The sequence below is a fragment of the Ictalurus furcatus genome, chromosome 28, assembly GCF_023375685.1.
Source record: "Ictalurus furcatus strain D&B chromosome 28, Billie_1.0, whole genome shotgun sequence".
NCBI lineage: Eukaryota > Metazoa > Chordata > Actinopteri > Siluriformes > Ictaluridae > Ictalurus > Ictalurus furcatus.
Window position 1 is genome coordinate 17,971,283 of NC_071282.1, and position 15,378 is coordinate 17,986,660.

Below are 15,378 nucleotides of genomic sequence, written 5' to 3' on the forward strand. Positions count from 1 at the left end.
TTTGTAAAACAAGACAGCGCGAGGACTTGTGATGTTACACTGGGCCTAGACGGATAAACACTTTATCTGTGAGGGGTGAAGTTTTCTGTTTCACTGAACTTTTACGGAAGGAGTCTCCAGTGTCAGCGCTTTGTAACGGTCAGAGGTGAAGCTGCAACTTTACGATTTCTGAAATCTTCAGGACAGTGAACGCTTCGTGGAAAGACAGAAAGAAAAAGAAAGAAAGAAAGAAAGAAAGAAAGAAAGAAAGCTGTTGAGTAAACATCAGGAAAGAAAGAAAGAAAAAAGAAAGAAAGAAAGCTGTTGAGTAAACATCAAGAAAGAAAGAAAGAAGGAATGCTGTTGAGTAAACATCAAGAAAGAAAGAAAGAAAGAATGCTGTTGAGTAAACATCAAGAAAGAAAGAAAGAAAGAAAGAAAGAAAGAAAGAAAGAATGCTGTTGAGTAAACATCAAGAAAGAAAGAAAGAAAGAAAGAAAGAATGCTGTTGAGTAAACATCAAGAAAGAAAGAAAGAAACAAAGAAAGATAAAGAAAGAAAGAAAAAAGAAAGAAAGAAAGATGTTGAGTAAACATCAAGAAAGAAAGAACAAGAAAGAAAGAAAGAAAGAAAGAAAGAAAGAAAGAAAGAAAAATAAAGAAAGAAAGCTGTTGAGTAAACATCAGGAAAGAAGGAACGAAAGAAGGAAAGATAAGAAAGAAAGAAAGAAAGAAAGAAAGCTGTTGAGTAAACATCAGGAAAGAAGGAACGAAAGAAGGAAAGATAAGAAAGAAAGAAAGAAAGCTGTTGAGTAAACATCAGAAAAGAAGGAACGAAAGAAGGAAAGATAAGAAAGAAAGAAAGAAAGAAAGAAAGAAAGAAAGCTGTTGAGTAAACATCAGGAAAGAAAGAAAGAAAAAAGAAAGAAAGAAAGCTGTTGAGTAAACATCAGGAAAGAAGGAACGAAAGAAGGAAAGATAAGAAAGAAAGAAAGAAAGAAAGAAAGAAAGAAAGCTGTTGAGTAAACATCAGGAAAGAAAGAAAGAAAAAAGAAAGAAAGAAAGCTGTTGAGTAAACATCAGGAAAGAAGTAATTAAAGAAAGAAAGATAAGAAAGAAAGAAAGGAAAAAGAAAGAAAGAAAGATGGAGTAAACATCAAGAAAGAAAGAAGAAAAAAAAGAAAGAAAGAAAGAAAGAAAGAAAGAAAGAAAGAAAAAGATGTTGAGTAATTATTAAGTCTATACTACTACTACTACTACTACTAATAATAATAATAATAATAATAAGCTGGCTGACTGTGTGGATGGTGAACATGAAGGTCTACTGCAACATTCCTCAAAAAAGAAAGAAAGAAAGAAAGAAAGAAAACGATGTTGAGTAATTATTAAGTCTATACTACTACAACTACTAATAATAATAATAATAAGCTGGCTGACTGTGTGGATGGTGAACATGAAGGTCTACTGCAACATTCCTCAGAAAAGAAAGAAGGCTCAGCTCAGGGCTCGGAGCGGCTGTACTCGTCTACTCTGGAGTCCTCATCAACGACCTGATGTTGCCCCTGTGGTGGTGTTTTCTGCACCAGATGTCCTCTGAAGCAGACTTTCAGTCAGCAAAATGCTCATGCAGTCCAGCCTTGTGGCCAGCAGACCTTCTCCCACAGCACACAATCAACACACCTGGCTGAGAAGATCCGTTTCTTCAAATCAGATTCACTCGCTCAGACCCAGAACACCTCGCTCGTCCCCGTATCTCCGAACGCACTGTAACCCAGTTCCCAGTTCCCGGCAGGGAGGACGGTTCTCCCCCGCGGCCCCGTGAAGGACACGCGGTGCAGAAAATGGATGGAGGAACCTTCTGACTACAGAATTCATCCATACTGTGGTGGACATCACAACACGTAATCACCACACATTCTCTGCTGGTGAAAATCTATCGTCCGTGTGATGTCACAGCGCACGCCACGTGTGCACTGCTTAAAATTCCAGCACCACAATGCACCCTGAGTGTACTCAACCCATGGGATTAATCTCCTTCCTTCTGGAAACTGTCGCGGGGTTGTTTTTTTGTTCCCGTCCCGCTCTTCATCATGAGGTCATTCTGATCGTCTGCTCCGAGGTGATCGCGGCGTGCGGATGACGCCGTGTGTCTCTGTCAGAGAGGTGACAGGTGGACAGCCGGGTAACAAGCGTACAGTACGTGCTCCTCGCTCGCTCTGATGAAAGCTGGCAACTCTTGAGGCACGAAACAAGCTGCATTCAGCCCACGCTGGAGCTGCGCCCGCGCCCCGTCACCATCTCGACCTTTAATCAGTCACACCATCGCACAGCTGTATACTCCCACGCGAAGTTAAAGGGATCAGGGCGAAAGCCTGAGAGAGAGGATAAGAGCCGATCTCAGAGCGCAGCTGCTGACTAAACACAGACGACCGTGACTGTCCTGTCCTAGCACAACACCGCGTACTGCACGCGTCAGCCAAAAAATAAACAAACCGACCGAAAGTACTTTTCAGCACAGGAGTCAAACTTCAGGTGAAGGAAGTCAACAACACTCCGCTTTATCGTTCCAGTCGATTATTCTCCTGTAGCCGCACACCCTGACGTGTTTTATTACTCTTACACCACGCCAGTCATGTCAATCGTTACACTTATTATTAATTACAGAATGACGCTTAGTACTTTTTTTTATCCATTTACAGTTACATTTAATGATGTCTCTCTGTCTCTCTCTCTCTCTCTCTCTGTCTCTCTCTCTCTGTCTCTGTCCCTCCCTGTCTCTCTCTCTGTCTGTCTCGCGCTGTCGCTCTGTCTCTCTCTCTCACTCGGTCTTGGTCTCTCTCTCTTTGTTTCTGTCTCTCTCTCTCTGTCTTTGTCTCTCTCTGTCCCTCCCTGTCTCTGTCTTTGTCCCTCTCTGTCTCTCTCTCTCTCTGTCTGTCTCTCTCTCTCTCTCTGTTCCCCTCTGTCTGTCTCTCTGTCTGTCTCTGTCTCTGTCCCTCTCTGTCTCTCTCTGTCTGTGTCTCTCTGTCTTGGTCTCTCTCTCTCTTTGTTTCTGTCTCTCTCTCTGTCTGTCTCTCTCTCTGTCTGTCTCTCTGTCTGTGTCCCTCTCTCTCTCTGTCCCTCTCGGTCTCTCTCTGTCTGTGTCTCTCTGTCTCTCTCTCTCTGTCTTTGTCTCTCTCTGTCCCTCCCTCTGTCTCTCTCTCTGTCTCTCTCTGTCTGTCTCTCTCTCTCTCTGTCTGTCTCTCTCTCTCTCTCTCTCTCTGTTCCCCTCTGTCTGTCTCTCTGTCTGTCTCTGTCCCTCTCTGTCTCTCTCTGTCTGTGTCTCTCTGTCTTGGTCTCTCTCTCTCTTTGTTTCTGTCTCTCTCTCTGTCTGTCTCTCTGTCTGTGTCCCTCTCTCTCTCTGTCCCTCTCGGTCTCTCTCTGTCTGTGTCTCTCTGTCTCTCTCTCTCTCTGTCTTGGTCTCTCTCTCTCTGTCTTTGTCTCTCTCTGTCCCTCCCTCTGTCTCTCTCTCTGTCTCTCTCTCTGTCCCTCTCGGTCTCTGTCCCTCTCGTTCTCTCTCTGTCTGTGTCTCTCTCTCTGTCTCTGTCTGACCCTCTCTGTCTCTCTCTCTCTGTCTGTCTCTGTCCCTCTCTCTCTTTGTCCCTCTCTGTCTCTGTCCCTCTCTCTCTTTGTCCCTCTCTCTCTTTGTCCCTCTCTGTCTCTGTCCCTCTCTCTCTTTAAAATAAAACAAAAAAGGATATGGAGAAATTGCTCATAGTGTGAATTATATGTTAATAAATGTATTTTGTACCTAATTGATATGTCAAATAATGTGAACTTAGGAACGATTGGCTCCCTTCAAGAGAATGGGTTGAAATCGGGGGCAGTGGTGGCTTGGTGGTTAAGGCTCTGGGTTACTAATCAGAAGGTCGGTTGTTTAAGCCCCAGCTTGAACTACCAAGCTGCCACCGTTGGGCCCTTGAGCAAGGCCCTTAACCCTCTCTGCTCCAGGGGGCGCTGTATCATAGCCGACCCTGCGCTCTGACCCCAACTCCCTAACATGCTGGGGTATGCGAAGAAAAGAATTTCACTCTGCGTTTACATATGTATCTGTGATTAACAAAGACTCATCAGCATTAAAATAATCTGCTAAAATACACAGTATATATTTCACATATTTCCTCAAACACAAATTCTTCCCATTTTAACGCCTTAAAAAAAAAAAAAAAAAAACCCAAAAAGTTCTTTTCCCTCCCAAAAACATGTCGCAACAAGATATTGGTGCTGTAAGGCTTCTTATTTATTTATTTGTTTGTTTACTTTTAAGAAGTACTTTTTTTTTTTTTCTCCTTTTACCTCTTCTGATTATTAATATTACTTTCTGTCATCCGACATCATGGAGAAAATTCCCGCTTAAGAAGCTTTAAAGAAGATAAACAGACAGACAGACAGACAGACAAATAAATAAATAAATAATGGACTTACTCGCCGAATATGTTTATTATTGTATATGTGGAAAACGAGTGCCACACATTAGTCCTGATGCAGTTATGATTGCAAACACAGATGGTCAGTGGTTGAAGTGGGGCAGTTCCGTCCAGGGCATTTCAAGTGAAGCAGCTCAAGGAAAAACAACAACAACAACAACAACAACAACAACAACAACGACGAGAACGACAACAAACCAGGATAGCATTGCTGGCGGCTTCGTCAGACATAATGAAAAACAATAACGGCAAAGATGAAAGCTCGGGTAATTGAACAATTTCTACTCTCAAAGCAAGAGCAAAAGGTGCGTATTATCTGCTTGCTTCGATGCACCATGCTGCAAATTAAATATTAGGACGTTTTAATGCCATCCGGATGTCTTATTAAACCTGGAAATGAAATCTCTGGCGTGCGGCTTGCGAGGCCTTCATTAAAATGCACGCAATTAAAAACGTTCCCAGAGAATCATAGGCTGAGTTCTCCGTGCTGCATTGTAACGCTGTCGTTGTTCTGCCACAGCGGACCCGAGTTCCAGAGCGGAGTATTAACCCGATTCCGCCACCGCCGTAGAACCCGGGACCGAATAAAGGAGGATCAAGGGTGCGATATCCCTCTGTGGCAGAGCCACCGTGGGACGACAGAGCGGTAACAAATCCGCGGTGGTATTTCTGGGCGCGGGAGCTCGTGTTCCAGTGGGAATAAATAAAGTCAGACAGGGCAGAACACCCGAGGATTTGGCGTGCCGTGCGTATGGAAATGCCATCACATTTTTAATGGTGCAAATGATCACAGTCCCGCTGATGGCTAACGCAAGCCACGAGGCCACAGCGCCAGTACACGCCACCGCATCATGCACCAACTGATCTCCATAAGCACCATATGACGCTTGCACTGCATTGTTGCAGCACATGGTCCGAGGACCAATCAGGCCCGAGAGTGCTCAGAGCGTGTCCGGCGCTATTCCAGGTAAATACACAAGACTTAACAGGTTTTCTAAACTAAACTCTCTCTTTAAGCACCGTTGTACATTATAGCTGAATGTCTTTCATTCATGATTACATTAAAGCATGTTATAAAAAAAAAACGTTACAGAAATGACTAGCTGGATTGGTTGCTATGGCGCAGGGAAAATTTAAGAGGAAAATGAGCCAGGAACAAAAACAAGCAAACTAGAAAGTAAATGAATAGTTACGCCAATTTCTAGCCGGATTAGCTGATTAGTTCTTGTTTGGTTGGTTTTACTTTTAGCTGCAAATTTAAGACAATAATGACCAAACAACAAAACAAACACATAAACGGCGTATATCCATTTCCCCCTCACACCTAACTGACTGTGAGAGCTAGCGTTTGGCGGAATTGAGAGCCGTCAGCCAATAAGACACGGGCATTTCCTGTAAACCGTGTCTGATTGGTCACGCCTCCGTTCACCGAAGATGAAATACAACACTCTGTTCGCTGAAGATACAAAATGACTTCTACCGACGATCAGCTACGTAGCGACAAACCGCGCCAGGTGGAGAATTCCAGAAGAAGTGTGAGATCAGGAGCGATTAGAACAGAGCACGTGGCGTTCCCGGCGTTTCCCGTAACTCAACGCTAAAGCCTCAGAGGAGCGCCGGAACAAAGCGATGTGCTGTGCACTTCAGCTACTTTGCACTTCACCCCTCGTCCTTCCGAGGCTATTAGCGTATGAAATAACAGACGTCTCATGTGCAGGCTCACGTCCTGCGCGTGTGGATACGCTGCCCGATGCCTGCATTAGGACGCCGTGAGTTTTGCAAATGCTAAAAGCTGATGCTGAGAGCTCAGAGTCTGATCGGAGGGGGAGGGGGGTTTGCTTGGGGGTAGAAGGGGGGTCTCGTCATGGAGACTACCTCCTCTGGGGTTATTATAGGTCGATAAAAACTATATGCAAATCAGGAAATAAAAACACTCGTGAAATCACCCCCTCACACTTATTCATACTCATTCAGTCACATGACGTGTCCACGTCCATCCGGCGTTCGCCTCACAAACACACACACACACACACACACACACGACAGCAGCTAAAACATTACACATCTCTTGTTTTTTTTTTTTTTTGCTCCCCCGCGGCCAAAGCTTACACACTCACCTCAATTACTCAAGCGTCAGTCACGGACGCTGGCGTCGTGGCCTCTGGTGGGAATCGATCAATTTTTCAAGTTTTCTCACGCACACAAACACAAACACAAACACACATTAAGCTTACATTAAGATAAAAGCGTTAAACATTCAGACAGGCGAGAACCAGAATGACGCATACACACAATATTTCATAATGTAAAGAGTAGAAATTACTCAAAAAGGAGGCAAGAAGAAGGAGAAGAAGAAGAGGAGGAGCATATATATATATATATATATATATATATATATATTATATATATATATGCTCCAAAGGTTTCCTAGCAGACTAAAGTTAAAAAGCCAATTGCTTCGAGTCAAATACCTCTAATTTGCATCCTTTATATACATCCAACTAATTAAACCATAAAGGTCCCTTAAAGGCTTTTAAAGCCTGATGCCCCCATTCAGTACTTTTTCCCTTTCTTCCCTGCATCTAACACCAAGGTGACCTCCATTTTACATCCCATTATCGCCGCTTGCACCGTACACGCTCGTAAAGCCCGCAGGTCTCGCCTTACAAATTTAACACAATAATACACTATAGCAATATTTGCTTTCAGGTCCCTCCTACAAGGAAATTAGCGTCGTTATAGAAAACAATGCCTCGCTAATTTACGGGCGGATCTATAAAAGCAGCGTCCGGCCTCTATACAGGATTACAGGGGCATCCGGGCCAAAAGACGACCATAATGTATTTAAAGTGGCGCATTAACAGGATAAACAGTCGGCTTTATATCTGAAGTCCATGGGCTTTTGCTGAAAATGCAACAAAATCCCATTAATGAAGCCATTAGCCGACTGATTGCATACTCCTGGCTCGGTCCTTCCCTGAACAGCCTGCGAGGCTAAAGTGGAAAACAGGACATGGACATGTAAACAGGTACGGAGCACTAACGCTTCCCGGTGTGCACAAGGACAGGAGATTTCCTTGAATTTCCACTAAAGCTGCCGGCAGAACTTCACTTTAGGGCAGTGTTCAAACGGCTGCATAAGACTTAATGACCGTGTTTATAGGGCTACATGAAACCTACAGGGCGCACAGTGGCTTAGTGGTTAGCACGTTCGCCTCACACCTCCAGGGTCGGGGGTTCGATTCCCACCGTGGCCCTGTGTGTGCGGAGTTTGCATGGGGGTTTCCTCCGGGTACTCCGGTTTCCTCCACCAGTCCAAAGACATGCATGGTAGGCATGATTGGCGTGTCTAAAGTGTCCGTAGTGTATGAATGTGTATGTGATTGTGCCCTGCGATGGACTGGCACCTGTCCAGGGTGTACCCCGCCTCGTGCCCATTGCTCCCTGGGATAGGCTCCAGGTTTCCCCGTGACCCTGAAAAGGATAAAGCGGTACAGAAGATGGATGGATGGATGGATGAAACCTACATAAGCCATTCATGACAACTGACCAATTTGCTTGAACATGTATGGTTCAGTAACATTTTACTTAATGGCAGTGTTCATAGCTCTACATTAGCGCTACATAGGCCATCCAGGACAACTGACATAAACCTACACGAATTTGGAAATGTTAAGACAGAGTTCATAGAGCTGAAACACACGTACTCAATACTTGACCCCCCTGCTAGCACTGCTAGCAGTGCTAATACGCTAGCTTCAGGAACAGGCGTGTAGAAATGTGGTGTTTGTTTGGCACGCCGTTTCTAAAGCAGTCAGCAAAACAGTGCAACAATTAGAATCCTGGTTAGATCATTTGTACTAACAAATATGAGACAAATATGCACATCGCCTTCCAAGAAGCCCAGAACAACAGGCATTGAGAGGACACACAACACACACAACACACACACACACACACACGGTACTGTTCGAAGCGGCATATGGTACACAGAGGGGGCAGAGAGAATCTGTGTGCTTCCTGTTACAGGAAACATGCATATTACAGTGCACCAGCCAATACACACACACACACATACACACCTTGTACACACTTCCCATAGACAATATTTCCCTACAAATGTTAAATCCAGCCCATCCGAAGATTTCTATGTTTTCTAATGAATATGAATGACTCGGGCAACGAAACAAAATTTATCGGTGTTAATTGCTTGCTGCTGTTTCTGCAATCCCACCACACACACACACACACACACACACACACACAACGCCAAGTCTAGCAGTCAGAATAATAGTGAGTAAGGTAATGGAATAAGGAGCATGGCTCTGTAAATAACAGCGACCCAAAGCAAGGACCTTTTACGCATAATTACATTACAATACGGACTGAGTGAAAGATTATACCCTCTGCAGAGCTCCACTCCAGGGAGGAATGTTTTCGCTCGGTGTAGCGGTGCGAGTTAATGCCACCGGGTTCTGAGTTATTATTTTTTTTCTGATGACACTTCCTATGAAGGCCATATTTATAAATGACCTATGAATACATTCACAACCTGCTATTACACATTCATAATGCATGACACAGACTGTTAGAACGAGTAACGAAAAGGCACTAATTTATAAGCAATATTCATAATGCATTTACAAACTGCTAACAATGTGTAATAAGTGTTTATAACTCGTTATATCACCAATATGACCCCAGCTCGCTAAGTGTATTACGTTCGGCTATATATATATATATATATATATATATTTAAAGTAACTAAATTTAAATCGTTCTCATTTCATGTGATTATTATAACTATGATTACACGTATTTAGAGTACCCTCCAACCCTAAACCCTGCAACCCTAAACCCTCCAACCCTAAACCCTGCAACCCTAAACCTTCCAACCCTAAACCCTCCAACCCTAAACCCTGCAACCCTAAACCCTCCAACCCTAAACCCTCCAACCCTAAACCCTGCAACCCTAAAGCCTCCAACCCTAAACCCTGCAACCCTAAACCCTGCAACCCTAAAGCCTCCAACCCTAAACCTTCCAACCCTAAACCCTGCAACTCTAAACCCTGTAACCCTGCAACCCTAAACCCTGCAACCCTAATCCCTGCAACCCTAATCCCTGCAACCCTCCAACCCTGCAACCCTAAATCCTGCAACCCTAAACCCTGCAACCCTAAACCCTCCAACCCTAAACCCTGCAACCCTAAACCCTGTAACCCTGCAACCCTAAACCCTGCAACCCTAATCCCTGCAACCCTAATCCCTGCAACCCTCCAACCCTGCAACCCTAAACCCTCCGACTCTAAACCTTCCAACCCTAAACCCTGCAACCCTAAACCCTCCAACCCTGCAACCCTAAACCCTGTAACCCTGCAACCCTAAACCCTGCAACCCTAATCCCTGCAACCCTCCAACCCTGCAACCCTAAACCCTCCGACTCTAAACCTTCCAACCCTAAACCTTCCAACCCTAAACCCTGCAACCCTAAACCCTCCAACCCTGCAACCCTAAACCCTCCGACTCTAAACCTTCCAACCCTAAACCCTCCAACCCTGCAACCCTAAACCCTCCGACTCTAAACCTTCCAACCCTAAACCCTCCAACCCTAAACCCTGCAACCCTAAACCCTCCAACCCTAAACCCTGCAACCCTAAACCCTCCGACTCTAAACCCTGCAACCCTAAACCCTGCAACCCTAAACCCTCCGACTCTAAACCCTCCAACCCTAAACCCTGCAACCCTAAACCCTCCAACCCTAAACCCTCCAACCCTAAAACACCCCAAAACCCTAAACCCTGCAACAATAACACCCTACTAAACCCTGCAACCCTAAACCCTCCGATCCTAAAACCCTCCAACAATAACACCCTACTAAACCCTCCAAAACCCTAAAACCATAGCATGCTAAAACCCTCCAAAACCTCAAAACCCTCCAACTATAAATAAAAATATATCCATATATATTCAAAGGTGCTGGGTTTCTGTAGTAGTGGTGTTATAAGTAGTGTTCATAACACATTATAATATATCATATTAACAACTCAATCATAATTCACCTCCTGAGAACATGCCAGTATGTGGATTGGCAACTTTTAATTGGCACTAGGTGTGAATGTTTGTGTGTGTGAGTGTTTGTGTGTGTGTGTGTGTGTGTGTGTGTGTGTGTGTGTGAGTGGTAACTTTGCCACCTTGCCAGGGTGGCAGAAAAAGTGATTACTAAAGCTCAAGAAAGTGAATTCATTTTTTTTTTTTCTTTTTTTCCTCCATGCACATAAATCTAGTGCATACAATCCCATACTCAACAGATTTCTGGACGACGAAGTCTTTACACGACACAACCTAACGCCGTTAAACCGGTGGGATTTAACCGCCGAGTTTTGATCCGAACGTCTTTGATCAGAGAAATACCGCAACTTATCGTCGGTTCAGGCTGTGTGCTCCTGCTCCGAGTCTGGGTGTTTAAATTCAAGCTTCCACTGCTGGCCACTTACGCAAAGCCGCTTAATCCTTTAACTGCTCAGATTATGTGTAAATCTCTGCGAAAGGATTCATCTGTTTAATAAATAACTGTCTCACTTTAGGACTGGACTCGTTCAGCAAGTACCGAGCTGTACTGAAGCATGCAGAGCTTCAGAGGTTTCAAAAACCTCAAAGATCAATGGGAATATACGTCAAATATATTTTATCTCGTAGGAACTCATAGGGGTGCTAATAATTGTTGCACACCTACTGTATATTTAACAAAGATTTTTTTTTTTTTTGGATAAACCCGTCTTGTGTTTGCTATCCATGAGAACAGAGTATTTTTGTGATTTTTTTTTTATTTTTTTTTTTAAATAAAAAGATCAAAAGGTTAAACAGTAAAGACGGTTTTTTTCATGGCTTTCTTTGCTCATATTTACCAAGGGTGCCAATATTATTGGAGGGAGCTGTATATATACACACACATATGCCATTTCACTCTATTCCTACTGCTCAAATTTAAAATACACACACACACACACACACACACACACACACACACACACACACACACACACTATATACATATACATATATACATATATATACTTAACACTGTCTTTCATTCATGATTCTCTCAGCATCACATTTCACTTCTTCAGGGTTTAAAAGGTCGTCCAAAGCATCTCTCCAGTCGAACCCAGAGCTCTAATCCATCCGACCGACTGTGGCACCGAGACCCCGACATCCAGCGGACTTCACCGTTAAATTAATCACTGTGTAAAATGTTTAACGATCGCTAAAAATGACGGAATTTTACCATTCGGATAAATTGCCTGTAATAAATTGTATTTATGGCCGGATTAACTGCGGGACTAATTTGCTAATATCCGAAATGATATACTGGATCTCGGATTCCATATTTACTAGGAGGGGAATCTGAAAGCCCTCGGCAGTAAACAGGTCAAAACGGACGTACCTGGAGACGTCCGTGGAGGATCGTTTACTCCGCGTTATATTTCCTCCATTAGAAAAGGATTACAAGCTGGAAAACGGCCATGTTCTCCATAAAGCCTGCTGAGATATTAAAAGTCAGGAGAAAACCTCCGTAGAGGTTCATTCCATCAGTCTGTTCTTAGTGTTTCGTCTCATTCGTGCTTCACCTCCACCTTAATCAGCGATCACTGCTCACACCTGTCCCGTGTGATTCGCTCTAATTTGGGTTCAGTCTCATCGTGGGACAAGCTTTCAGCGTCCGGGCTAAAAATAACTCTCACTTTTAAAATTATTTTTATTTATTTGTCTAAAAAAAAATTCTCTCCTTCAGTTATTCTGTAATCTATCAGAACTTATCGACGTAATGTTAAATTCGAACGTGACAACGGCTACGCTTACATTCACAGCGATAATCCGATATTAATCGGAATTCTGCAGTATTCTGATTAGTACCGAGTCACGTAAACGCTGCAATCCCGATCGCCCGATTCAGATTAAGACAATAATCCGATTCCCCAAATTCCGATTCCCACCCCAGGGAAAATTTTAATAGGAAATTTGTCGCATGTAAAACACCTTATGCGGAAAATCCACCGAAAGGAGATGCGTGCGTACGCTCCGTCCGCAAGGAATTGTGGGTGCTAACAGATGCTCAGCAGGAACAGGAGTACATGTATACAGGGATATTCTGACGCCGGTACGCATACGATAAACGATGTATTCGGAATACGGCTGCGACCCGGATGTAGTAAGTAAGTTTTATTCATATGGCGTATTTAACACAGCAAAGCTGACCAAAGTGCTGAACGGAGTGCGAAAAGTAAAATAGAAAACAGAATAAAACCAAATAAAGACAGACGATAGACAAAAAAAAAAATGATACAGATCTTAAACGGAATTGCATGTAAACATAGCCAATGTTGTTCCAAGAAAACTTCTTTATTTATTTTTAACCGATCGTGGTCATGTGAGGTCATCAATGTGCTCCTCAGGTTTTGGCTTCAAGTTCAATTCAAAATTCAAAGCAATAAATAAATAAATAAATAAAATATATAAATAAAGTCAAAATGGCTTTTTTACTTTTGGTCTGAAATTTTTCCGTATTTGTTTAAAGTAGATCTCTATGCTGTTAGTTAAAGCGTAGATTCAATTAAATCATTACGCGATTAAGAACGACGTCGTGCTGACGACGGCGACCTCTGCTTTGACCCCTGAGACAGACTGATTATCATATTTCTGAGCAAACACCCAATCAGACGGCTTTACGCTCGCATGCGTCCGGCTGCCCCCGGCTCCGATCCGCTTGATATCCGATTAAGACGGCAATAATATTCCATTTGTTTCCGATATCTGCCATGCCGAACGCGTGTGGCGCGCTGGCCTTCCGCCGCTTCAGAAAGGTCCACTCGACAAACACGGAAATCAATGGCGGCCTCATTACCAGCCTCGGCCTGAAAGTAACCGATAATGATAAAATCAATTCCAATCTGAAAGCGACTTCATATCCACCAGATGCATTTGTTTGATATTACCGAGTTATGGCTAAGTTTGTGTTACGGTGTTTGCGTAACGGACATGTTGAGTCACGAGCGATCCGGATATAGTTCCTGATGAATCACTGCTATGAAAAGAAAAGAGAGAAAAAAAAAAAAAGAGTGGTAATGAGCAGAATAGAAAGAGGAAAATAAAATAAATAAATAAATAAATAAATAAAAGAAATTCAGCCAGGCTTTACATGGGCATCATTAAGGTTTTTTTTTTTTTACAGAAGCTGTGGAAATGTTCTGATCTGAGAAGAAAAACAAAAACAAAACAACAACAACCCAAAACACAGTTGTACTTTGTTAAAGTTTATTCGATCGACGCCTAAAGCACACACACACACACACACACCTCACTGCTGAATAAAACACCACAAGGAGAAGACACGCAGATTCATTAGCTAACACCGAGAGCATGTTGGAAATTGTAGGTTGGGGGGAAAGAAAAAAAAAAAAGGACAAATCAACGCTCGATGTTGGATGTCAAATAGAGGTGTAACTTAACATTAACATAATTAACATAAATAATTATAACCTATATAAACATCACATAACAAAGCACATCCTAACCCACATAATCACGCACACAGTACAATAACATAAACAATATGAACACAGACAAACATAACGCAAATAACCTGCATAAACAGAACGAAATATAACCTACATAAACACGCACACATGAAAAATAACACAACCATAAACCAAATCAAAACCCGCATACTGTCACATACCATAACATAACCCACACCAACTGAAATAAACATTATATAAACAAAAATAAATAAACACAACCTACAGAAACACATATAACATAACCTACACCAACTGAAATAAACATTATATAAACAGAAATAAATAAACACAACCTACAGAAACACATATAACATAACCTACACCAACTGAAATAAACATTATATAAACAAAAATAAATAAACACAACCTACATTAACACATATAACATAACCTACACCAACTGAAAAAAACATTCTATAAACAGAAATAAATAAACACAACCTACATTAACACATATAACATAACCTACACCAACTGAAAAAAACATTCTATAAACAGAAATAAATAAACACAACCTACATTAACACATATAACATAACCTACACCAACTGAAATAAACATTATATAAACAAAAATAAATAAACACAACCTACAGAAACACATATAACATAACCTACACCAACTGAAATAAACATTATATAAACTGAAATAAATAAACACAACCTACAGAAACACATATAACATAACCTACACCAACTGAAAAAAACATTATATAAACAGAAATAAATAAACACAACCTACATAAACAGATATAATATAACCTACACCAACTGAAATAAACATTATATAAACAAAAATAAATAAACACAACCTACATTAACACATATAACATAACCTACACCAACTGAAATAAACATTATATAAACAGAAATAAATAAACACAACCTACATTAACACATATAACATAACCTACACCAACTGAAATAAACATTATATAAACAGAAATAAATAAACACAACCTACATAAACAGATATAATATAACCTACACCAACTGAAATAAACATTATATAAACAGAAATAAATAAACAGAAATAAATAAACCCAACCTACATAAACACATATAACATAACCTACATAAACTAAAATAAACATTATATAAACTGAAATAAATAAACACAACCTACAGAAACACATAACATAACCTACATAAACTAAAATAAACATTATGTAAACAGAAATAAACACAACCTACAGAAACAGACATAACATAAAGCGTAACATGCACAAACTAAAATAAAATAAATTACATAAACACACAAACACAACAAAACCTAACCTGCATAATCACACATACCATAACCCATATAAACCAAAATAAACATATAACACAAATATATGGAACCTAGACAAAAACACAA